The sequence below is a fragment of the Muntiacus reevesi genome, chromosome 7, assembly GCF_963930625.1.
Source record: "Muntiacus reevesi chromosome 7, mMunRee1.1, whole genome shotgun sequence".
NCBI classification, from domain to species: Eukaryota; Metazoa; Chordata; class Mammalia; order Artiodactyla; family Cervidae; genus Muntiacus; species Muntiacus reevesi.
In genome coordinates this window covers 79626097-79652055 of record NC_089255.1, presented here as the reverse complement: position 1 = coordinate 79652055, position 25959 = coordinate 79626097, and the positions used below count along the sequence as shown (strand labels likewise).

At 43.7% G+C, this 25959-nt stretch overlaps 1 protein-coding gene across 10 annotated transcripts in view; it reads right to left on the bottom strand.

The window, feature by feature from the left end:
* SIPA1L1 (signal induced proliferation associated 1 like 1) overlaps positions 1 to 4033 on the bottom strand; it is a 373204-nt gene extending 369171 nt beyond the window's left edge. For 3 of the 10 annotated variants that reach the window (XM_065940380.1, XM_065940371.1, XM_065940382.1), the window contains exon 1: positions 3285 to 3417. The gene's annotated coding sequence lies outside the window, so the exon portion shown is untranslated. The other 7 variants (XM_065940379.1, XM_065940378.1, XM_065940372.1 and 4 more) reach the window with 5 other exon arrangements.
* Positions 4034 to 25959: the final 21926 nt, after the last annotated feature.

Below are 25959 nucleotides of genomic sequence, written 5' to 3'. Positions count from 1 at the left end.
CTTCCAATCACTGAGTGATCACTGACTAGTTCTCGTATACTCTTCAAAAAAATCACTTCAACTTTCTGGGCTTGTTTCCTCATCTGGAAAATGGAGAAGGGCTAAATGATTTATGCTCAAAATCCCTTCTAACTCTAACAATGTATGAATCTGTTCATCAGAAAGTAAGAAATGCAATTGCAAATAAAACTATGGCTTACAAGTTTCTTTCATACACATATTCTCAATAATTTCTGCATCAAAGAGATGAAGCATCGCTGCGGAAAAAAAAAATAATAATTCTTTCAGAAAGATAGTTCAGGAAAAGGTTTGACCACTTTTTAATATCCCGTAGCTGGAAAATTTGAAACCCAAACATTCTAAAGACAAATACTGGGCCCCATTATTTCCAAAATTAATTCAAATAAGTTATAATTCAAAAATAATTGCCAGCTATGCAAAACTTTTATAGGGGTCTCAGGGTATCAAAACATCAAACCAGGGAAGGTCACTACAAATGCCCCACTGCACTGTAAGTTTCTTGAGCCCCAGAACACAGTTTTACACACCACTGGAATCACAGAACTCAACAGCATGCCTCCCAGACAGAGGCACTCAATAAACACTGTTTGATTTACTACAAACCTCGAAAGATCAAGAATACAGTGATATTATGGAGAGAAATTGTTTTTCTGAATTGGAGATATGAAATTCTGAGATTTGAGTCGAAAAGAAGAAAGATGCATTCTATATTAGAGAGCTAGCTCTACTCAAGACTTAGCAACTGAATAACAAAGCTCTACATTATAGGAATGAGTTAGTCTGTCTTCTTTAGACAAAGTCCAATTTCATCAGTTTACCAAAAGGCTCAGATCTGCAATGTCACCTGAAAATCTTCGGGCTAGGTATACTTCATATGTACACTGACATGGACCAATAGAAATGATGGCAGGACAGTGAGGACCAATAGGAAGCATATATTCATGTTACCGTCAATCACTACATACATTCTCCTAAACTGCAAAGGCTGAGGGGATCTGTACTCTTACACATGCTCCGCCTATCCTCATGTTCCTGTTTCACAGCTCAAAGAGACAGAAAACAGCCATTCATTGAAAAACTCAAACTGATAGAACAGATACACGTCTCAACTCACAGTCAACCAAGGTCCTCCAAAGTCTCTGCAAAATCGCTCATCTCCAGCAATCTTCAATCTATGGCTTCGATAAAATTACTAGAAGGTAATTTTCAATAGTTGTTTTAAAAAAAATTTAAGACGTGGCCAGGGATAAGGGTGGAGAGACCTACATCAAAATTACACATCTAATTCAATGCAAAAGCAAAGTAAGAAAACCAGGAAATCAGAGTGAAAGGACAGAGTTAAGACTCTTCCTATAAATTTGAGTGAGCTGCTTTGCAATTAGTACTGCAATTATTACCAGGAGTTCTTCAACCTCATCATAGAATCCTATGATGAAGTCACAATTAATTCTGCCTGACACTTCAGATCTAAAAAGTTCACCGCACCAGAACAGCAATTTCAAACTAAAGGAGCAGTACCAGCAACCACAGAGAAGCTAACAGCAACACCTGCTGACCGTCGTGAGCCACCTGCCAAACTTGTTCTCTTACTCAACCAGAGAAATAATGATACAGTCAACTTCAGGAGTCCTTTACTTAAGTATCATGGGATAAGAAAATAAGTTATCAGCCACAAAATACCATTCACCCCTCAAAATCTCTTATTTTGCTCCTAACCATTTATGTGCAAATCATCACCCAAAGCATTTTAAATGCACTGTTAATTGCTAATGCCTAAGTATAAATAATTTATTTCATGGGAAAAATGTTTTAACATTAATTTTCTCCTTGAGAACTGGCACGTCATCTAATAGACACTTCAGTGACCATAAACTGCTTTATGAAAACCTTTTATATGAAACTACTCCTGTTACCACTGTTTTATATTATTTCCATCAGATTTTTTTTTTTAATTCTGGTAAAGGTGGCTTAATTGTAGCTTTGGAAAAAATGAAAAAGAGGAAAGTGAAGATTATTAGATCCAGATTATATAGAAAATTAATACTGTTACTAAACTGGGTGCAGACAATGATTCTACAGGACTTCATCCTGTACTTTTCCAAAATATTAAGTGAGAGAATCTTTGCCTGGGATGAATATTCCATATGAGAAAATGAGAGAAAGTTGACACTTAACTCCCACAGAGTAGGAGTACAAAAACAATGGCTTGAAGAGTCTGAGTCAGAGTTTCAACATGAAAGGTTTGCTTTATAGAGGAAACGCCAACCCCAGTTCATCCAGACAGACCTGGAACCTGATGAAAGTCGACACCTCTACTCTGAAATTTGCATCGCACCACAGGCTCCCAGTTTACAAATGTAATCGCTTAGCAGGTAGTAAGAACTTCACTGAGAGCTGCCTCTAAAATACCCGTCAAGAAAAATAAAATCTGTAAGATAAATGCATCCTAGGGTCCATTAGTTTTGCTTCTCTTCAAAACGAATACCAACAACTCAATTAAACATCTTCCTTGAAAGTGAGCCACTTCCCCCGTCTCTTATGTTCTCCAAATGGTGAACCGATGAAATTTCAACCTGCCCAACAAGATTACTTGTCCACCTAGAAATGCCATGGAGCGATAGAGAGCTTGGCAAATTTCCTTTAAGGTCAGGATCGAAGTTGGAAACAGATGGGGCGAAGAAGAAAAAGTTCTTTTTTGCAGTACCTTCTCGACGCCTCAGCCCTCTCGAGGTTTACTTGCTCCAATAAAAAGCAGGTTAGAGCATCCTAGGATTTCGCTCCCAACCAGACCCCCGGGAGAGAAATGAACCACCCACGGGCAGCGAGCTGCTCTTCCCCCTTTCTCACGATCAAACCTCTAGGCCTATCCCTCCAGCACAGCGTGCAAAGCGCTCACCCAGGTGACTGAAGGGGAAGAGTCAGCCCGGTGAAAACGAGAGCGGCTGGGTGGGCGCAGCCACCCCGACCGGGGCGCGGGTCTCCCGGCCTCTCGCACAGGCGCCTGGCGGAGAGTTGTGCAGATTCAGATTCCGAGGTGCGCGCGCGCGCGCGCGCGCGCCGGGCGCGGTGCAACTCGGACTCGCCCCCGCCGGGTTGCGCTATCAGCACGCCACCACATCGGAAATTAAAAACTTTGACCGGCCTCCCGGTGTACTGCTCCGTGCCCTGGACCCGCGCCCCAGCCAGAAATGGGGTAGGGGCTGTCAACAGTCTTGCACCCCCCAACTCCCCCTCCCCGAACCCCGGGCGCCGGAGCCACTTACCGCTCGGCCCGGCCTCCCGGTGCCGCCGCGCGTCCGGGCGCGTCCGCCGCGCGCTCTCCCTGGGGGGGAAAAAGAGAGAGAAACCGTGTAGACGGTCGGCGCGCGCTCACTCGCCGCCTCCTCTGCGGATAACAGCGGGCGGTGAGGCCGGGTAGGACGCCGCGCGGAGGGGGCGGGGAAGGGGGGCTCGGGGGAGATGGAGGCGCAGTCAGCCCAACTCCCGAGCCTGGATCCGAAGGGGACCCAGAATGCAGGCTGGAGAAAAGCCGAAGGGGGGAGCTGCGCTCTCGGTGGAGTTGGGGGGCGGAGTGCCCCCCCAAGTCCCTGGGCATCAACTATTGTCTGGGCGCTCGGGTCACCGCTCGCGCCGCCTCCGAGGTTCAGCGCCCCCCATCCTGCCCGCCTGCCCCCCCTCCAAAAGAAAGAGCCGAGGGGGCGGCCGGCGCAGAAAGTGAGTGCGGAGTGGCTGGGGGGAGGTCCGTGGTGGACGCCGGGGAAAGGGGAGGTGCGTGCCCAGTGGGGGGGAGGGGACAGGTAACTGCCAGACGGGGGGCGAGAAGGCCCGCGAGGGTTGGTGGGGGAGGAAATGGGGAGGGAGCCACGGAGGCGGGAGAGGATGGAGCGGCTTGTGGGGGGCCGGGGTGGAGGGGTGGACGGCCTTTGAAGCCCAGACCTGGCCCTCCCCGGGGACCCTCCTCCCGGGGACTCAGCGGCGCTCTGACTTTCGCTCACTTGCTCACGCACACAGTGAACTCGCTCACAAAGTTGCCAGCGGTGGCAGCGCCGCACTCGCCCTTCCCCTCCCCTCCCCTCCCCTCCCCTCCCCGCTCGCCCGCCCCATTCCTTCCCCTCCTTCGCTCCCTCCCACCGTCCCTCCCCAAGTCTCGGGTGAGATCACTGCTGTGCTGTTCAGCGCTGCGCTCAAATCTCGCGAGAGAAGCGACAACTCAGCCCAGACGGCGGGGGAAGTAGAACGAGTTAGAAGATGATGGGGGGGCAGGGGACCGCGGAACTCCTAGTTGCTATGACGACGGCAAAGCCCTGGATTCCTGTCTCCTGCCGAGAGCCCAGGCTGCAAACGTGGGTGCAGGTTTCCAACCTGAACCTTCCCTTGCCCGACGCCCTAATAATGGTGGGGAAAGCAAGGGCTGGAAGTGGGAACTCTTTTAAACCTCTTCGAGAGGGTTACCTGTAGAAGACCAGCATTATGACATCTGGCCAAATTTGGCAAATGAGGCTAATTATTTAAGAGGTCCTGGGACAGATTTCTGCCACAGAAGTCAGCACATCTGTGAACCCCCAATTTCTTACCATATATTCAGTTTTTCAACCTTCCTGTCTTAACGTCACCCCCCAACCTCTACCGGCTCCATACTCTCCTCCGACCACTCCAGACGCTCTTACCCGCCGCCCCTCTTGCCCCCACCCCCACCCCCTCCGCATCTCCTTTTCGCCACTGCCACGACCAGGCTGAGCTCCTCGAGGATCTGCCTTATCCATCTTTGTATTCTCAGCGCTTCCGCAGGCTCGGTACATAGTAGGTATTTATTTAATGTCGGGGCAGGGGAATGAACGCAAAAGCTATGCTTGTCCTCAGTACCTCAGAACCGTCAGCTTCCCTGGAAAGTATTTGGGCCTAGACTGTAAGTTTCTGCTGCATAATTTTGTTTTTGACTTTGTTAAACTGTCCTCCTCTTTCTGTTACACAGAATTATCTGATTTCAGTATTTATAATCCCTCCTTTCTCTTTTTCCATCTCTGTCTCAAAAAAAAAAAAAACCCTATTCACCATGGAGAGGGGGAATCATGAAGCCTCTTCAGACGCCATCATCCCTACTTCAAAATGTAGAAATTTTTCTTTAGGGGACTGTGTGTGTGTGTGTGTGTCTGTGAGACTTTGTGTGTGACTTTATGTGTGTGCGTGTGTGTGTGTGCGCGCGCGCTGTAGCCCGCGGCAGGCTCCTCTATCTGTGGAAGTTTCCAGGCAAGAATATTGAAAATGCTGTTTACCTCTCCAGGGGATTTTGTATACTCACTCCTAAGTAAAATGGATACTGTAACTAGAAGTTAAGCTTAAACTTTTATATCAAAATGAATGAATAAAAATAGATTTCATGGTATGTGAATTATATCTCAATTTAAAAAGTTCATCCCCATTTACATAAATATGGGAAAACCATTATTTTTAAATCATTTTTAAACCATTATTTAAATCAGTCCCTTGGAACTAGAAACCCATAAAGATTCTTTTAGGTTAGGTGCAAACTTAAATGTTATGTCACTGAAAGCTTTTATGTTAGAAACCTAGTGATACAGTGATAAAAAGTACTGGACAAAGACAGGAAAATAGGATCTGACTTTTTCTGTGTTGCTAATAATTGAGTCTCCTAGAGAAGTTATTTAATCTTTCTGATTCTTCATCTCTAAAATGAGATGTAGTCCACATGTTAGGTCATTACAGTTTAAAATTCTATGGCTCTTAGACCTATAAAAATTTTCAGTAACAACAGATATTTTCCGTTTATGTCAAACAGTTTTTATAATAAGTGTTTCATTTTAAAGTAGCTGAGTTTCACCAAGTTCAGCTACATGTTGACAGGTTGCTTTTAAAGTTCTCTTTTCTCAAGTATAAAAAAAATATTAACCATGTTACAGTAATTTCAAAGGGAATCCATTGTTCTTTATTTGCTTTTACACTAACTCAAAACAGATTTCTTGTTATTTAATAAATATGCCAACTCAAAACAAAAACCCAAATTAAATACATCCACACCCCCTCCAAAAGCAACCAGAAGAAGGAAAGATGGAGGGAAGGAAGGAACCAAGGAAGGAAAAATCGAAGGAAGAACGGAAAGAAGAGTAAGTTTTAAATTCACAGACCAGTATGTTTAATGAAAATTTTTACAAAGAAACACATTGGAGCATCACCATCAATCCTCTTGATCTGTTTTCAGGAACTGTCTTTCATAACATAGCACTGTATTGTAAATAGGCTGTTGTTCATTCACCCTGGCTCAACTTTTAACATAATTTTGCCCTTAAAGGATGGCTGCCAATCTGTATCCACAAACACAGTACAATTTCAAGGCCACCTGTTTTATGACTCCCGGATAGCCATTTGATACATTTGCAATAACTGACCCAAGTGCTAGTCAAATCTATTAACTTTTTCCAATGTTCCTTATGAGGCTCAAGAGATAGATATTAGAGTCAAGTTACAAAGATAATTTCCCTAACCTTCATGCATAGTGGAATAGTAGAGATTGTCCTAGGGACCAAAAACTACTCTTTCAAGACCCTAGGCAACTATTTACCCCTAATTCGTGGCAAAACTTTCACCAGTACTTCTGAAAAAGATAAAAGGCAAAATCCACCAAAGCTGAGGTTCCAGCTTCATGGTTCTCTGGTTCAGGCACTCTGTCTGCATCTTCCCTGACCTTCCTGGAGTTTCCAAATAGCAGATAAGAGGCAGCAGGAGAGGGAAAGGAAAATAGAGTTTGTCAAGCACAGATTAGATCTCAATCACTTCCTGTTCCCTCCTTCTGTTGGCTCTCTACGCACCTCTGCCCAGCCCCTGTACTCCAGGGATGTGTAACCTTTCCTCTGATAAGAACTCCCTCCCTGTTCACTTCTTAGTTTGTTACAACTCTATGGACAGTTGAATTCATTTCCTCTGGTTATTCACTTCTACTCAACAACATGCCCTAACATACCAAGTATGGAATGAATTTTAACACAAAAGTCTTACCAAGCGAGGAAAATATACAGTTTTAATATTATAAACATAGATTCACATTTGTATGTTTTACAGTTAAAATGTGGTTTATCCAGCCTATTATCATTTCACATGATAGCCTCTGTTAGTGGTTATACATCTACAGGATGTTACTAACTGATATTCAGAGAAATGACTCACCCATAAAAAAGGACCAAAGTGCCCCCTCAAATCACTCAAGATTAAATTATATCTAACGCTGTTTCACTGTTAGGGTTTAATTGTTTCAACCCAGGTGATATAACTCTATTGACCTGAATACTAGGTGTCTTAGAACACCTAAGCAAGGGAAAAACATTTCCAGAAAGACATCTTCTGCTTCATTGACTACGCCAAAGCCTTTGACGGTGTGAATCACCAACAAACTGTGGAAAATTCTTCAAGAGATGGGAATACCAGACTACCTGACCTGCCTCCTGAGAAATCTGTATGCAGGTCAAGGAGCAACAGTTAGAACTGGACATGGAAGAGTGGACTGGTTCCAAATTGGAAAAGGAGTATGTCAAGGCTGTATATTGTCACCCTGCTTCTTTAACTTATATGCAGAGAACATCAGGCAAAATGCGAGGCTAGATAAAGCACAAGCTGGAATCAAGATTGCCAGGAGAAATATCAATAACCTCATATATGCAGATGGTACCACCTTTATGACAGAAAGCAAACAGGAACGAAAGAGCCTCTTGAAAGTAAAAGAGGAGAGTGAAAAAGCTGGCATAAAACTCAACATTCAGAAAACTAAAATCATGGCGTCTGGTACCATCACATCATGGCGAATAGATGGGGAAACAATGGAAACAGTGACAGACTTTATTTTCTTGGGCTCCAAAATCACTGCAGATGGTGACTGCAGCCATGAAATTAAAGGTGCTTGCTCCTTGGAAGAAAAGCTATGACCAACCTAGACAGCATATTAAAAAGCAGAGACATTACTTTGCCAACAAAGGTCCATCTAGCCAAAGCTATGGTTTTTCCAGTAGTCATGTATGGATGTGTGAGTTGGATCATAAAGAAAGCTGAATGCCAAAGAATTGATGCTTTTGAACTGTGGTGTTGGAGAAGACTATAGAGAGTCCCTTGGACTGCAAGGAGATCCAACCAGTCAGGACTGATGAAGCTGAAGCTCCAACATTTTGGCCACCTGATGCAAAGAACTGACTCATTGAAAAACACCCTGATGCTAGGAAAGTTTGAAAGCAGGAGAAGAAGGGGACGACAGAGGACAAGATGGTTGGATGGCATCACCAACTTGATGGACATGAGTTTGAGCAAGCTCCAGGAGTTGGTGATGAACAGGGAAGCCTGGTGTGCTGCAGTTCATGAGGTCACAAAGAGTCAGACACGACTGAGTAACTGAACTGAACTAGAACACCCCATTCTCCCGTTCGGATAAAGTATTTATTACATGTTTGAAACATCAACTACTTTATAATCAATGAACATTTCTTTGCAAAGCTACTACACTTCCTGTCCACTCTCTCACTCTTCTAAAGGATTGTTTCATACTTTCTCCTCCTCCTTCAAACGTCCTGCTTATTACTTACAGATAACTGCCACACTGCTTCTTTTTTTCTTTTTTCCCCCACATTTTGGCCAAGTAGCACAGCTTGTGAGATCTTAATTCCTTGACCAGGGATTGAACCCTCACCTTCTGCAGTGGAAGCATGGCAGAGTCTTAACCACTGGACTGCCAGGGAACTCCCCGGCCATGCTTCTTTCCTTAGTATAATAGAGGCAATCAGAAGAGAACTTAGCACACACTCCATTCCTATCTACCAACCCACCTGCATCTGTCTGCATGTACTCTCTGCCCTCCTGGCACTTAGGAAAAATTCTCAGTATTCTTAGCCAAGGCTAACCTCGCCACCTACATACCCGTTCTTTGACTCCAGGATACTGATTCAGCAATTGTCACCTCTCTGTCCTGCATCAGGAAAATTTCCCTCTGTAGAATCATTTCTGAGTGCTTATAAACATGCTGTAATATCTGCCTTGTAAAAAATAAAACATTTCCTATATTCCATATCTTTCCGCTGCTTCACTTTGCCACTGGAGTCATCAAATGTTTTTCTCACACTTGCTGTTCCTCTCCTCCCATTGTCTTGAATCCTCTCTGAGCAGCCTTCCTCATTGACCACTCCAGGGTAAACAGGTCTCCACAAGGTCCCTGGTGACTGCCTCATTGCCAAATCCAGTAGGCAGTTCCCATCCTCACCTCATTTGACTTCTCATCCTATGGGGAGAGGTTGATCACGCTTATCCTTGAAACACTTTTCTTCACATGGCTTCTAGATTAAGAGTTTGTTCTGAGTGATGTATACACACTACTGTATATAAACTAGATAGCCAACAAGGGCCTACTCTATAGTATGGGGAACTTTACTCAATATTCTGGAATAACCCACATGGGAAAAGAATCTGAAAGTGAATATATATAACTGAATCACTTTGCTGCATACCTGAAACTAACAGAACATTGTAAATCAACTATACTTAAATTTTAAAAAAATAATAAATAATATGAGGGGAAGGATAAATTAGGTGCCTGGGATTATACACACTGCTATATATAACCAAAAAAGATCTACTATATAGCACAGGGAACTCAATATTCTGTAATAACCTATATGAGTGAAGAATCTGAAAAAGAATATATGCATGATAAGTTGCTTCGGTCATGTCTGACTCTTTGCAGCCCTGTGGACTATAGCCCACCAGTCTTGTCCGTCCATGGGATTCTCCAGGCCAAAATACTGGAATGGTTTGCCTTGCCCTCCTTTAGGGGATCTTCCTAACCCAGGGATCAAACCCAAGTCTCTTATGTCTCCTGCATTGGCAGGCAGGTTCTTTACCACTAACGCCACCTGGGGAGCCTCAAAAAGAATGAATACATGTGGATGTATAATTGAATCACTTTGCTATACACTGAAACTAACATAACATTGTATATCAACTATAAGCCAATAAATTTTTAAAGAAATAAATTTAAATTTTTAAAAAAGAGCTTGTCTTGATTCTTCTCCTACCTTTCTGGCCTCAGTATTGAACCTCTAAACATAGAAGTCCCCAGAACTCAGTCCTTAGACAGCTTCTCATTGTGGTCCCTTATTCAGTCATGGCAGTCTCACCAGTCCTGTAGCCTAAAAGCCATCCATATACTGACACCTCCCAAATTTCCAGTTCAGAAATTTCCATCCACATCTCCAGTCCAGACACCTCCCCAGACTCCAGAGTTGAACATCCACCTCTAACCCAACATCTCAGATTGGTTGTGCAGTTGGTATCTCTAGCTTCACATGTCTAAAACTGGAAAGCTCCAGATATTCTTCCCAAACTAGTGCCCTCCTACAGTTCTCCCTACCTCACTTAAGGGTAGCCTTCCAGAGATTCAGAGGTTTTTGTTCAGAGCAAAAGTCTTAAGAGTCATCTTGACTCTTCTATGGCTCTCAGAGCACACATTAGACCTGCAGTGAATTCTGTTGGCTCTTCCTTCCAAATATGTGCAGAATGCAATCATCTTCCTCTGCAAGGCTCCCTCTCTGATTCAAGTCATTTCTCACTTGGATTATCACAAGAGTCTCCGTCACTGATCTCCCGATTCTGGCCCTTTCTCTCAATATTTTATTTGATACACAGGACCAGAGTGTGGAGCATAAGCAACTCAGATCAGGTCATTTCTCTGCTCAAAAGCCTTCCAGGCTTTCTCCTCACGCTCAGAGAAAAGGTCAAAGTTCCTGTTCTGGCCTGGAGAGCTGTTTATTCTCCCATCTAGAGCTCTGACCTCAACTCCTTCCTCCCACCCTCAGCAGCCCCATGCCAGCCACACCTGCATCTCTCTGTTGTTTGAATTCACCAGTCACCCTCCTGCCAAACTTGCCTTTGCTCTTCCCTCTGCCCAGAACACTGTTTGCCCAGGTGTCTGCTTGACTCTCTTTCTGACTTCCTTTAGGTGTCTGTTCAAAGGTAACCTGGTTGGACATTGGCCATCTTGCTCTTGGCTGCTGTGTTTCCTCCTGTGATATCTTGCTAGGGGTGGACACCCCTACCCTTGGGTTGTGTCTCCCAGGCTTCCTCATCTGGGGTCTTCAGCTGCCTGAGTTCGGCCGCTGAGAAGTAGGAGAGGAATATGAGAATGTGGAAAGGGCAGAACTTTCTCCTCCTGTCTGCCTCAGGCAGTGTCTTAGTAGCAGATATTAATGTATCTCTTCTTTGGCCCCAGGCTGTACTGGGTGAGAACTATCTCTGGCTCTGGTGATATCTTTAGCCTAAAGGTGACAACAACTTTCTGGTGTTAAGAATCTCTGGATTGCCTCATCATCCTGGTTGGCCTCTCAGCCCTCCTATCACCTGTATAACAGTTCCCCAATGTTAAATTCCTTTTTTTTTTTTTTTTGAATTATCAATTCTGGTTTCCATTCTCCTAACTGGAACTTGACAGTTACACTCACTCACCCTTTATGAAATAGCAGCCACTCCAATCTCATACTCCCTAGGCTCCTCGCTCAACTTTCTTCTTCTCTGGAGTCCTTATCACTCCCAGCCACATTTAATTGTTTGCTAGTTTACTGTCTCTCATCTAGAATGTCTGCTTTGTTCCTGCTGTTTCGAGCACCTAGAACAGTGTCTGCCACATAGTAGGGCCTCAATGCATGCTCCTGAATGAGCAAATAGTGCTGTTGTAAAGACAAAGAAAAGGGCTAACAGTAAGGTAGGCAAACTAGTTCTCCATGTCGGAATGCCTGGAACCTGGGTTACCTTCCATGGCAAAAGTTACTTTACAGGGCTTCCCCGGTGGTCCCTGCAGTTGAGAATGTACCTCAATGCAGGGGACACCTGTTCAGTCCCTGCTGCAGGAAGATCTCATGCTGTGGAGCAGCTGAGCCCATGCATCACAACTACTGAGCTTGTGCCCTAGAAGCTGTGAGCCACAACGACTCAGCCCACTTGCCACCACCACTGAAGCCCAGGGGCCCAACAGAAGCCACCACAATGAGAAGACCTCGCACCACAACTAGAGCTGTGTGGGTTTTCTCTAGTTACACCCCACTTGCCGCAACTAGAGAAAGCCCACGCAGCAGTGAAAACCCACCACAGCCAAAAAAATTAGATAAATCTTAAAAAGAAGGTTACTTTACAGATGAGGTTAAAGGTCTTGCAATGGGGAGATTATCCTGGATTATCCAAGTAGGCCTAATACAATCCTAAGAGGAAGGTGGAGAAGCAGAATCAGGGAAGGAGTACTGACCGTGGAAACAGAGTCAGGGGAGAGAGGTGATCACGCTCCGCATGGGAGGATGGCTCCATGAGCCAAGGAGTATAGGCAGCCTCTAGAAATGAGAAAAAGGCAAGGGAAATGAGTTCTCCCCTAGAGCCTCCAGAACGATTACAGCCCTGCTGACAGCTTGATTTTAGCCCAGTGAAACCCACTTTGGATTTCTGACCTCTATAACAGCAAGACAATACATTTGTGTTGTTTTAAGCCGGGAAAATTGTAGTAATTTGATACAGCAGCAACAGGAAACTAATACACGGAGTTTTCTCAGTGTATAAACTCTTAGGCAGGATATGTGTCTTGTCTTGTTTATGCTTAAATCCCCACTTTCTAGCATAGTTTCTAAGACAAGCAAGGCATTCAATAAATGTTTATGGAATAAATGAATAAGCTTTAACAGCAAAGGAGAATTAGGGCTCCCTCCTGATGGAAAGGCCAAATTGCTAAGTGACTTTACCCAATATCAGAAGGGGAAGAAAGCATCTTGCTGTTAGGAAGCTTCCTTGAGCTGTTTGAGCCATGAAGATACCAGGGCCTAGGATATGGAGGCAATCTAGGGTTTAGGCACCCACGTGAGCCAGGGAGAAGTAAGGCTAGTCGCAAGGGGCTTTGTGTGACATGTTTAGGAGCTTGGGCTTTATTCTGTAGGCAACAGGGAGCCATTGAAGGATTTTCATCAAGGCAGAGACATATTCAAACATATTTGTACCAGGAGATTACAGCATGCTTAAAGCTTGAGATTTAGAAATCTATCGGTCAGACAAGAGGTCAGAAATAGAGTCATAAATGGGGGTGGTAGCTTATAATCACTGACATATCATATTAAATCACATTTTAATTAAAATCACCCTCACAAATTTTCTCATCCCTCTCATAGGTATCTTCTTTTGAAATGTACTCCATTGGGCTGTTCACGCCATTCCTGGTTTTCTGATTTTTTGGTTGTTGTTGTTACCATGGCTCAGTAAAAATCCCAGGAGAACTCAAAGTCCTGGTTCATCCATCCTTTTGACCCTTTTCTGTATAGACATAGGCACATATGACTCCAGCCGTCATTTGTAAAAGAAATCATCTCTGGATCATTTGAAATGTTTTTATTCACCCCTCCAATTGCATTTTCTTTCAGGGAACTCTTTGCTCTTTTAAATAACTTGAATAATCTCTTAGGAGCTGGAAATTTCCTTCCTCTCACCCTTGTCTCTTTAGTCCTTTCATCAGATTTCATGGTTGAGGATGTGTCAGAGGAAGAAGGTGGGGGGGAAAAAAAGGTCTCTCTCCACTCCTGTGTCTTTTTTAAATCCCTAGAAATGAAAAAAGACTTGCTCATAACTTGGAAGTGGTGGGCTGAGGCCTCCTAGAACCATCTGGCTTGTTCCCTTGCCAGCCAGAGCCGAGGCAGCGTTCACAGGGACCCAGGAACTGCAGGGTCTCTTGAGCTTGCAGCTGCCTGAAGGCTTCCAAGGAGAGCGCAGCAAGATTCTGCAGGAGGAATCACACGTGCCGTGTTTCTGAGTGCAGGGGACACGTGTAATGAGAGTGGCCTCAGTGGGCACACCAAGCAGCCCAGCTGGATCATAAAGCCATCTAGCCGTTACTGAAGAGCAAAGAGGAAAGAAAGAGCAACGCTGCTAGTTCACACACACCCAGGACCTTAAAACAGCTTTATTTTCTTGGACTCCAAAATCACTGCAGACCGTGACTGCAGCCATGAAATCAAAAGATGCTTGCTCCTTGAAAGGAAAGCTATGGCCAACCTAGACAGCATATTAAATAACAAAGACCTCACTTCGCCAACAAGGGTCCATATAGTCTAAGCTGTGGTTTTTCCGGTAGTCAAGTATGGATGTGAGAGTTGGACCATAAAGGCTGATGAGCACCAAAGAATTGATGCTTTTGAACTGTGGTGCTGGAGAAGATTCTTGAGAGTCCCTTGGACTGCAAGGAGATCAAACCAGTCAAGCCTAAAAGAAATCAACCCTCAATATTCATTGGAATGATTGATGCTGAAACTGAAGCTCCAGTACTTTGGCCATCTGATACTGAGTCAGTTCATTGGAAAAGACCCTGATACCTGGAAAGATTGAAGCCAGGAGGAGAAGGGGATGACAGAGGATGAGATGGCTGGATGGCATCCTCTACTCAATGGACATGAGTTTGAGCAGACTCAGGGAGATAGTGAAGGACAGTGAAGCCTGGTGTGCTACGGTCCATGGGGTCGCAAGGGGTAGAACACAACTGAGACTGAACAACAACAACAACAAAAGCTCAGCACTCAGCCTGGATTTCCCAAATCACCTTTTAGTGATGACGCTTTTAAAAATCTCTTCCCATTCCACTGAGTCTTTTCATCGATGGGAAGGTGGGGTGAGGAGTAGTGATTAGTACATTTACTCAAGTATGAGAAATGGCTGAGGACAATACATGTAATTTGTTATTTATTCTGTAGATCCACAAAGAAATTATCACCCAGTGAAGGAGAGGAAGATCTACTAGACCTTGGATTCTGGTGTAGATTTCTGGACTCAAACTCAACTCTAATATTATTTAATTTTCCTGGACTTCTGTTTCTTTAAATTCAAAAGGAGAGGGCTAAGGGCCCATCCGTTTGGACTAAATGTTTATGTGTTGATGCATTATCCTCTTTCAGGAGTCTCTTACTCCTTGACAAGAATCTTTTGTTTCTGAAAAAGAAAAAGCTTCCTGAAACTCTCTTCGTTCCCACTGGTTTTGCCCTTTGAAGTGTGGTGGTCTCCACCTTCCCCTCACCCCGCCTGTCCCCATTCCACAACCCCATCTCAGATATCTAGAGCAACCCTATCCTCTGGTAGGGTGGACACTTCTCACAGTCACCTCCTGCTGCACACTCATGGTGACTGAGGTTGGCACTGTTAGAGGGAATCCTGATCATAGCACATGACACTGGCCACCTGACTTGGAGGGGCTCCTGCTGGCAGTGGAACTCTCGGGACTGCTGCCCCCAGCTACCTCTGCCTCTCAGAGCAATTGACTCCATCGCCTAGGGCATCTGGGAAGTTATGTATTCCTTGCTCCGTACTTCCTCTAGAGGGCAGCACAAATCACAGTCCCTGCCAAGTGAAGTGAAGTGAGAGTCAGTCTTGTCTGACTCTTTGCCCCCCGATGGACTATACAGTCCATGGAGTTCTCCAGGCCAGAATCCTGGAGTGGGTAGCCTTTCCCTTCTCCAGGGGATCTTCCCAACCCAGGAATCGAACCCAGGTCTCCTGCACTGCAAGCGGATTCTTTACCAGCTGAGCCGCAAGGGAAGCCCTGGGGATAACTCAAAGATTCAGGATTGAGCTGTAGAATTCATTCACATTCCAGCCCAGACTGACATTCAGCAGGGGAACAAGAATGAAAGTGTCACAACCATTGGTTCCCACCTAAAGGCGCTTCAGCCTGATGGAGACAGAAGGATCTAGCCTGAATCCCACCTCCACCTCCACCTTCAGTAATCAAGTGGCTTTGGGATAAAGCCTCTCGAAGCCTTTGTTTTCTTACCTTTAAAACAGGAGTAGTAATAAGGATGGATTTTTTTTTTTAAATCACATGATTGTTTGTGGGATTAAATGAGATAAAATGCATTTTGTTAGAGCCTGTGGATTGGCTACCTAAAAACCTTCCACAAATCCCATTTTCCTTGCCCTCCTTGTTTTTCCAGACTTCCTGAAGCTTCCAGAACTAGCTAACACAAAATAAGAACTTTATTCCAAAAACTGAGTTCCAGAAGATACCCAGTGGTAGTAATACAGTTGACCCTTGAACAACCAGGTTTGATTTACAGGGATTCACTTATATATGGGTTTATTTTCAATAGTAGCTATTACAGTACTACACCGTCTGTAGTTGGTTGGATCTGAGAGATAAGGAGCAATTGCAGATATCAATGGGTGACTATAAATCACACTTGAATTTTCAACTACTCAGAGGGCCTGCACATACTCTGTCGTGTTCAGGAGTCAACTGTACAGTGTCATCCTTGCTCTCTCCATCACTCACGTGCTTCTCTCTCTGCATCTCCCTCTAGAGCATCCTTCCCTCTTTCTGTGGGTTGGCGCCTCAACTTTTTTGGTCCACATAGGGAAATACCTTCTGGGTGAATTCAGAAGTCAAGTATCTCCTGAGTTTACAGAATACCTGGAGAGAGAAGGATCTGGCTGACCCAGCTTTGGATCGGGTGCCTGCCTCTAGTCCAATCAGGTGTGACCAGGAGCCCAGGGTCATGTTGCTCAAAATGTCATAGAGGAGCTATGACAAGCTTATAGGGGTTCCTGTAGAAGAGGTCCTGTAGGCAACAATAAATGAGAAGGATAGAAAAATTTTGTAAGAAGTGTTAAGTCTAGGTTTCAGCCTTTAAAACATTATTATGTACTTGGGGAGAAAAGAGAAACATTAAGTCTTCAGTTTCAATTGATTTTCATGCTGAGGAGGATAAGGTGGGGATAAAAAGCCCTCCAGAACAATCAATAGTGATGGAAGAAAGCTTGTGCTTCTTGAAGTCCAATCAATGAAACCCAGTGCCATGGTGGGGGTGGCATGTAGGCCCATCCTTCCTCTGTCTTGAAAGACAAAAAGTAAAAGCACTTATGCAAAATAAAAGATGGCTGGGAGACAGGTCTTGTCAGAGAGGAGGAACTATTTAAGGTGAGATCTTTCTGCCCTGGGCAGGAATTAATGGAATTAGGCCATGAAGGGCTATTTGCTATCCGTATCAAACAGGTTTTCAAATCAGATAAGACAGGATTAAGTAGCATAATTAGAGTTTATGGAAAAGAGAACAAGAAGCTGGGGATAGCTCCATGAAGCCAGTGGATCTTGGCCCACGTGGTGAACAAGTGGAGGGAGGAAGGGAAGGATGGGGAGTTCCTGGAGGAAGGAATTGCAGACTAACGAACTGGAGTGCATGCGGTGTGTTTGGGGGCAGACCCATGAATGGCGCGCACAGCAGCAGGCCTGACACTGGGATGCACAGAGACAGCACCCAGAGTGCCTGTTAAATGTAGGTTCCCAGGCCCCGGGGTCAGAGATTCCGACTTAGTTGGCCTGGGTGGCCCCCAGGATTGGACATGCTTAGCACCCTACAAAGCTACAGAGCGCAGCCTGAGACTCACTGCTGTATCCACAGGCCCTGCCTGCGAGTGAAAGAAATGACTTCTCCTTTTGAGGATGAACTTAAGAATCTGAGCTCAGTGACAATAACTGCCTACCAGCCCAGGAGAGCTGCTCTCACCACTGTGGCCACTTCCTGGGGCTCCTTTGTTTCCCCAAACCCCAGAGGGGCAGCTGGCCTGACCTTCATCTCATTGTAAGGAGATTACACCCAGTCTGAGATACAGCAGAAACAGTCTGACTGTTGAATTCTTCTTAGACAGTATTGCGGTTTATGGGTCTCTCCGGTTCATTTACTGTCTTTCATTATCTAACCACAGTTATTTTTTTCTTTTTTTTTGGCCATTCCGTATGACATTGTTGTTGTTGAGTCGCTCAGTCTTGTCCAACTCTTTGAGACCCCATGGAATACAGCACACCAGGCTTCCCTGCCCGTCACTATCTCCCAGAGTTTGCTCAAACTCATGTCCATTGAGTGGATGATGCCATCCAGCCATCTCATGGCTTGTGGGCTCTTAGTTTCCTGACCAGGGACTGAACCCATGCCCCTTGCAGTGGAAGACCACTGGACCACCAGGGAAGTCCCCACAGTTAATATCTTATATAAACTTAATAATCAGCTTTCAGTTCAGTTCAGTTCAGTCGCTCAGTCATGTCTGACTCTTTGTGACTCCATGGACTGCAGCACACCAGGCTTGCCTGTCCATCACCAACTCCCGGAGCTTACTCAAACTCACATCCATTGAGTCGGTGATGCCATCCAGCCATCTCATCCTCTGTCATCCCCTTTCTCCTCCTGCATTCAATCTTTTCCAGCATCAGGGTCTTTTCAGATGAGTCAGTTCTTCACATCAAGTGGCCAAAGTATTGGAGTTTCAGCTTCAACATCAGTCTGTCCAATGAATATTCAGGACTGATCTCCTTTAGGATGGACTGGTTTGATTTCCTTACTGTCCAAGGGACTCTCAAGAGTCTTGTCCAACACCACAGTTCAGAAGCATCAATTCTTCAGCACTCAGCTTTCTTTATAGTCCAACGCTCACATCCATACATGACTACTGGCATTATATAATAGTAAAGAGTGATTTATCTTAATTTTTTTTTAAAAGAGGTTATTGGTTTGAAGAGTTTGTATTCCAAACTTCTCAAGAGTTGAGAGATATTTCTTAATCCTACATTATTTCTTTTTCTTTCTAAGTCACTTCTTCATTGCCTCTCCCACAATTTAGCCCACATAAGTTCTCTTAAGGCCCCATATTACGCGAAGAAAATAGAGTTTAGAATAAGTCAAATCATTTGCAAAGTTTGGGGACTGAAATGGAGATTTCTTAATACCTTGCCCAAGGGTTTTCTTATTAAGCCACTATCCTGTCATTGTTTTATCCTTGAGTTGTTTTCAGAAAGATTTTAAATGCTGGTAAGATGGTTTCCAGTTACTTGAACCAGAGATTCCAAGTACACAGAGGATGATTATATCCTCTTCATTTTCTGCTCAAATTTCTTATTCTTCATCCCATCCCCGGTGGATATTTGCAACCATCTTTCTCTGGACCTACCATTAAGATGAGAAAGGAAAGGCATCTTCCTTCTGTCATTATGTTCATTTAGTCCAGAGGTTCTCACTCCATCATCACCGTGAATAGCCTGGGTCTTCTGTCTAATTTCCATCTTATCCCATTCTGTTAGAAATGTTATTTCTATTCAGTGGCTATCTCTTCCAACACTTAGAAGAAAAAACTAGGATGACTAAGTTCTCTTGGGTTCCAAATGCCAGATATAATCCTATTTGTAATCTCTGTGTCCTGGGGTTGGTCTGCTTCTCTGTTCCACACTGCCCAGCAGCCCAGAAGATGAGAAGCAACATTTATTGAGCCATATAAGTAGCTGGAATCAATCAGCCCAACTCTTCTCAGATATATGCCACCCTGCTCGAGCCAGGTGAATGACATCTATAAGGACAGGAGTTGATGTCTGGGGGGGGCGAATAAACTCTGTGGAGCCTCCTCCAGGATTCTGCTCTGGTTATTATGGTATAACAAATTATTATCCTAAAATGTAAAGGCATAAAACAACCATTTTTAAAAATACCCCATGATTTTGTGAGTCAGGGTATTCTGGGAGAGCCCAGCCAGGCAATTCTCTGTTGCAAATGGTACCCAACTGGTAGTCTGGAGTCTTCACTCACAAGTTGGTATCTCAGCAGGGATGGCTGGGAGACTGAACTTTGCTGGGACTGCCAACTGGCTTCTTCAGCAAAGCTGTCTCAGGGTAGTGGGACTTCCCTGACAAGGCTTTCAGTGTGTTTTGGGGGATGGGAAGTGGAAACCCCTGAAGGCGTGGGCCTGGCATGATGTCACTTCTGCCATATTCTATTGATCAAGAAGTCGTGTCACTCACCTGTGCAGTAGAAGAGAGGGGTAGCAAAGAGTATGTGCCATCTTTAATCCATCCAGAGGTTATACACCAAATGTCTGTAGAGCCCAGGGCCAGTGCAAAACTCTGGGAATATAGAAGAAAGTGAACACACTCCCTGCCATTAATAAGCCCACAACATACAGGGCAAGCTGACGTGTTGTATAGTTCCTCCTCCCAGCCTTTCAGGAACTCTCCATGATAGCAAGCCAGGAATATGTTTTAGGAGATAACTTACAGTGAAAAAAAGAGGAAAATTCACTGTCTAATAATCTCCAGTTGCTCATAATTCAAATGTCTGTTTATCTCACAACTCCTGGCATACAAATAAATCGTGATGTGGAACTGAAGCTTGAAGTGTTCAAGGGGAAAATAAATAGCAGAGATGACTTCTTTGAGCAACAGATATTGTACATGCTAAGAGGAAATTGTGATCCAGATATAGTGGGATAAATTCCAAACGACTTCTGCTTCTCATCTGTAAGGGAGCCGTTAGGCCAGCTATCACCCTGGGCAGACCTGTCAATCACAAATCAGAGAAGTCTTCCCCATGTAACAGTGTGTTAGGATCATAAAGGAAAGGCAGAGCCATCATGCATCATCTTCTAGGGGGGAGAGGGAAGAGAATGTTTCTAGTTCAGCTGCCTTAAAGCTAGGAGGCTGCCTCGCCCTGAAGCAGACAGGTTAGGCATTTAGGCACTTAGCTTAATAGACTGATGTGTCACAATTGGTTAAGGTTTGAGATGTCTAGCAAGAGCAGGAAAAGATAGTCACACTGTAATAGGATATTGTGTTCACGGAGCAAAAATATGGCTATCATTCTGATCACGGAGAAACTGCTTTACACTCTGCTTTTTAGGGTTGTTTCCTGGTGGACACAACCATTAAGTCATTAACCCACAAACCTGAATTCCAGGTTCTTTGGGGCCTCTGGGCTTTACCCACGTTGTTGTTCTCTGATGCAACTGTCTCATACAGGAAAGGGAAAGGAAAGCATGAGAAAGGAGTTGGGGCCAGAGAAGTGGGTCCTAGAAGCCCAGGATTTGGAAGACACATGTTCCCAATCATGACAGAGATGGCAAATGTTGTCATTTGGAGAAGAGAGAAGTCAGTAATGACTCTTAGGAAGGAAAAGGCCTCTTACAGGGTTTTTAAGTTTTAGCAAAATAGAGATGTCCAAGAAGAGGAGTCCAAGCTAACAAAACAGCACATGGAAAAAATGGGTGTGGTTTCTACCAGTGGCACCTGCTCAAAGGCAGGCATTGGCTGCTAATGAGCAAAGCATGGGACCAGGAGACTAACCCAGTCCTGGCATCTATGAGTGTTTGAAGGAAGCTGGGAGATAAGGTTAGCCAGATAGGCGTGGCCAAGTTAGGAAGTCCTTGAGTCCTCTACCAAAGTCTTTGCAGCCAGTACTCCTTATTCCAGAAGTGGAAATTTCTTTATTTGGTTCAAAGAACTCTTGATAGATTCCTTTCCAAAGTTATAACCCACACTTCACAGGAAAAAGAAGAGCAGCTGTATGCTTCACGTTTCTCTATTATCATCACCATTAAACATCATTTACACATGTGGTCAACGTTCTATTAGTTCTCCACACCATCCTGAGCTTTGTGACTTCTTGTTCTCATGTTTCTTAGTCTAGACATGATCTGAACTGTGTGTTGTATGATGACTTTTAAAAAAAAATCTCTGGCTGTGCTTAGATGAGCAATTGTGAAGTAAGAAACTATTTCACATGCTATGTTTTTCTAAGGCACTTTATTAAAACATTCAGTTTATTCCAGAAAGATGAGGCCAGGAGAAGGAAAAAATAAATGATGTATATAAAGTAGTCTCCTGAAAATGAAGACTACTGGTAATTCCCCATCCTCTCTCCATTCCCCCCACATACACTCTGGCCATCACAGAAGACCCACCTGAAATCCACCTTCCTCCGTGGTTCCCTCTATCCTTGCCAACCTCAGCTGATTATTTCCCTTCCTGGTCTCTTCTTGCACATGCATCACTATTGAATTCTCTCATTAGTTTCTAGAAAGTAAAATAATGAGCATTTTGAGAAGAATTCAATCCAGTTTTTATATTGCTCAAGGTATAGCTAATAATAAGAGCCAACGTTTATCAGGCATTTAACTGTGCCAAAAACTTCACTTCCACTATTTAATTCTTATAATCATCTTCTGATGGTTGTGGCTCTTATTATCCCCATTTTACAGGTAAGGAAACAGACTTACATATGGCCATAAAATGATGAATTTAGGGTTTGACCACATGTATTCTGACTCCAGAGTCCATGTACTTAACTACTTCTGAAAATAATGCCAACAATATTTCTTGAATATTCACTGTGTTCCAGGCATTGAGTTAAATGTATGACATGGATTGTTTCATTTATTTTTCACACATATCTACGAGGTTGGTACTACTATTGTCTTCATTTTAAGGATGAGGATATTGAGGTTTTGAGGTATGAGACTGTGAGGTTTTCTTGTTTGTTTTTGTGAGAGCATTTGAGTTCTACTCTGTTAGCACATTTCAGTTATATTGGGTTGGACAAAAAGTTCATTTAGAATTTCCTGCAACATCGTATGAAAAACCTGAACAAACTTTTTGGCCAATCCAATATGCTAAGTATAACGTTATCAACTATAGTTCATGTTTCCATTAGAGAGAGAGTGAGATTTAACAGCCTTGTCAAGATCGTATGGCTATTAGGGGCTGTAACCCAGATTGGGACTAGTGATGAGTGAGTCTAGAGATTGCTAAATTGTTGCCAAGTATAATAAAGGTGAAGTACATCACATGCTTCACCTAATGCAAGAATGCCTTCCACTTTGTTGCTAGAATTTTCTTATTTCCATCTTTCCTATTATGGTGCATTTCCCTATATCTTGATTGTCCAAGGTTAATCTTAGATAATGTCCATCTTCAGGCATGGTCTTCTGAACTAGAGCAGATATTTCAGATGGGATCTGATCAGACTATGTAACAAATTTGGTCTCCCAAGCCATATTACAAGGCTCTTAAACCAGAATCACCGCTATTCTCCTTTCCATGGCCCTGGCCCCAAGCTCAGTGTCCCATGTCTGTGCCCATCTTCTGCTGTACCCATGTACATTCAACTCCAGTCTCTGAATGTGATAGTGGTTAGGATTTCCATCTCCACAGTGAGTGCGGTATCCATTAGGAATGTTTTCCATTGTGAAAAACAGAATATCTATCAATAGTTTGAACCAAGGGGTTTATAATTCTTACATCACAGCAGTCTGGACAAAAATGGCTGTTGGCATTAGTTTATTTGCCCAATGGTGGCAGGGCTGGCCTTCCTATGATTCTCTTTACCTTTTATTCTAGGTTACAAGTTGCAGGCAAATCAGGAAGAAGGGTTGTGCCAGTCCTGTTCCTTCTAAAAGAAAAGCGAAAGTTTTCCCCACAGCATCTTAAATAAATTTCTCCTCTGTCTCATTGGCTATGACTGGGCCACATGACACTTAAACTGCTGCAAGGGAGTCTAGGAAGACAGAGAACATGACTGCTATAACTAGCTTCTTAGACCTCTCATAATCCACTGTCTGGGTCTGGGTTGATTGCTGCCCAGAACGAGGAAGAAGGAAGAAAAAGGTCCTGGATACCAGAGAGGCATGCAACAGTGTCTGCCATGTGGAGCATGAAAGTCATCTATGGCCCACGTCTAATTTGTTTGGGGACGTATACAATGTTATTTGCTTGAGGATGAAATTAGTCTTCAGGCAGCAATAGATACATTCAGCTACAGCCTTCCTCCCTACCTTACTAGTATCCATACCAGTTTCCTGCTAGAACTGAAATCCAACTATGAATAGAAGCCATGAATTCAACTGCTGCTGCTAAGTCACTTCAGTCGTGTCTGACTCTGTGCGACCCCAGAGATGGCAGCCCACCAGGCTCCCCCGTCCCTGGGATTTTCCAGGCAAGAACACTGGAATGGGTTGCCATTTCCTTCTCCAATGCATGAAAGTGAAAAGTGAAAGTGAAGTCGCTCAGTCGTGTCCAACTCTCCGTGACCCCATGGACTGCAGCCTACCACCCATGGGATTTTCCAGGCAAGAGTACTGGAGTGGGGTGCCATTGCCTTCTCCAATGAATTCAGCTAATTCCTGCTAATCTCTCTGAACATTGCACCAGTTATAATTTCCAGCAATCTGAACAGATGGCCTGATCTTGGACTCAGACTTGACCCCTAAGAACTAGCACTGTCTGTTGCTTATGAAGATCTGCATCATTCTACCTTTCCAAATCAGACTTTTTGATTTTGGAACTCAGACCAGGATTGTGTTTTGGTCACTGCCTACTTTTAGCTCAAATCCTCTTTCCATCTGGGAACTCCCAGAATGTGTTGAAGCTCAAGCCATGCCATTTATGACACACAATAGATTGCTAAATAAATTCACGTTGAATTGCTTTGACTATTTAAATTCCCAGGATGTCAATGGCTGTTACTAACAGCAACAGCCATCTGTCAGAAATGCTATTAAGGAAATGACCTCACCCAATGAAGATTTGTAGTGAGCTAACTTCAATTTATTAGGCAATGTGGTCAAAGATAAATGAAGTTCCATTTTTAAAAAAGAAACTTTTCAAAGTTTCCTACACTGAATAATGCCACAACAGTGATAAAATAGGACAAATCTTAATATGGGTTGATCTCATGCTGTATGGCCATCTACACTGAATATTGATGACTAAGCTTTCGGGTTCACTTTAAAGAAGTAAAAAGAGAAATTTCTGTCAGAAATATTAAAGAATAACAGGGTATAGTAAATCAGATAACATCATATATGAATCCTGATACTTATATTCCAGAAAAGCATCTCCTCTGAAGAGTGGAAATACTGTGCTTTATACTGATAATGTGAATTATTTAAACTATCGTATTTCTTTACAGCTCAGAGCCAAGAATAATGCATAACCACAATAACCACATTATCCTCGGGTTCTAGTATTTTCACAGGGCTGAAATTCTGCAGAGCTTTTGATTTTCAATTGTTTTCTTTAATTGGTTTATCACATATATGTCCTACTGAAAGCCATCTCAAAGTCTTTTTTCTAAAGATAGGATTTTTTTTCAAGGATTTTTTGACAGCAACCCAAAGGGATCGAAGCTCATCGGGCCACAGTATACAAATTTTTGGTCATCTACTTTTCAGGAAATGTAGCATAGTAGAGTAACTAGATAAATAAGTAGATAGCATGTGACTTTTATGCTGTGTCAATTGGACATTTAACATGGTCTGAAAGGAGCTGAATGGCAATTACACCAAGACTGAGCTTTCTGGCTACAGACATTGCGCCTGTGTTGCTCATTGGGGGAAATTTCTTATGTTGTGGTTATTGAGCATGCATATGTTAGAGAGGATAGTTGATTGTGAAAACTCAAAACTTATTTTCTTGCTGTCCTGAGGGTCTTCAGATCTCTTAAGGTAGAGCCCCAATTTTCCTTCAGGGAAATTCAAATAATTGAAAGAATGCTTAAGGACTCCCCTGGTAGTCCAGTAGCTAAGACACCACACTCCTAATGCAAGGGGTCAATCCCTGATCAGGGAACTAGATCCCATATGCTGCAACTAAAGATTTCAAGTGCCACAGTGAAGATCAAAGATCATGCACGCTACAACTATGAACCAGTGCAGCCAAAAAATATATATATATATATATTTTTAAATGCTTAATTGAGACCTCAGAGTACCATCTCCTGACCAGTCATGCCAACTCAGTTTGATTTGTAGTGACTGGGCACACTGTATTGAAAAGGAGTCTAAGATTTCACCCAGACTCAGTGGGAAAGATGCTCAGTTTCATCAATGTTATCTGTCAGAGATGGAGGGAGATAAGAGTACAGTGGGGGTACTTCTCTGGTGGTCCAGTGGTAAAGAATCTGCCTTAAAATGCAGGAGACATGGGTTTGATCCCTGGTCTGGGAAGACTCCACATGCCACGGGGCAACTAAGTCCATGCACCACAACTATTGAGCCCGCGCTCTAGAGCCCACATGCCACAACTATGGAAGCCCATACACCCTAAAGCCCATGATCTGTAACAAGAGAAGCCACTTT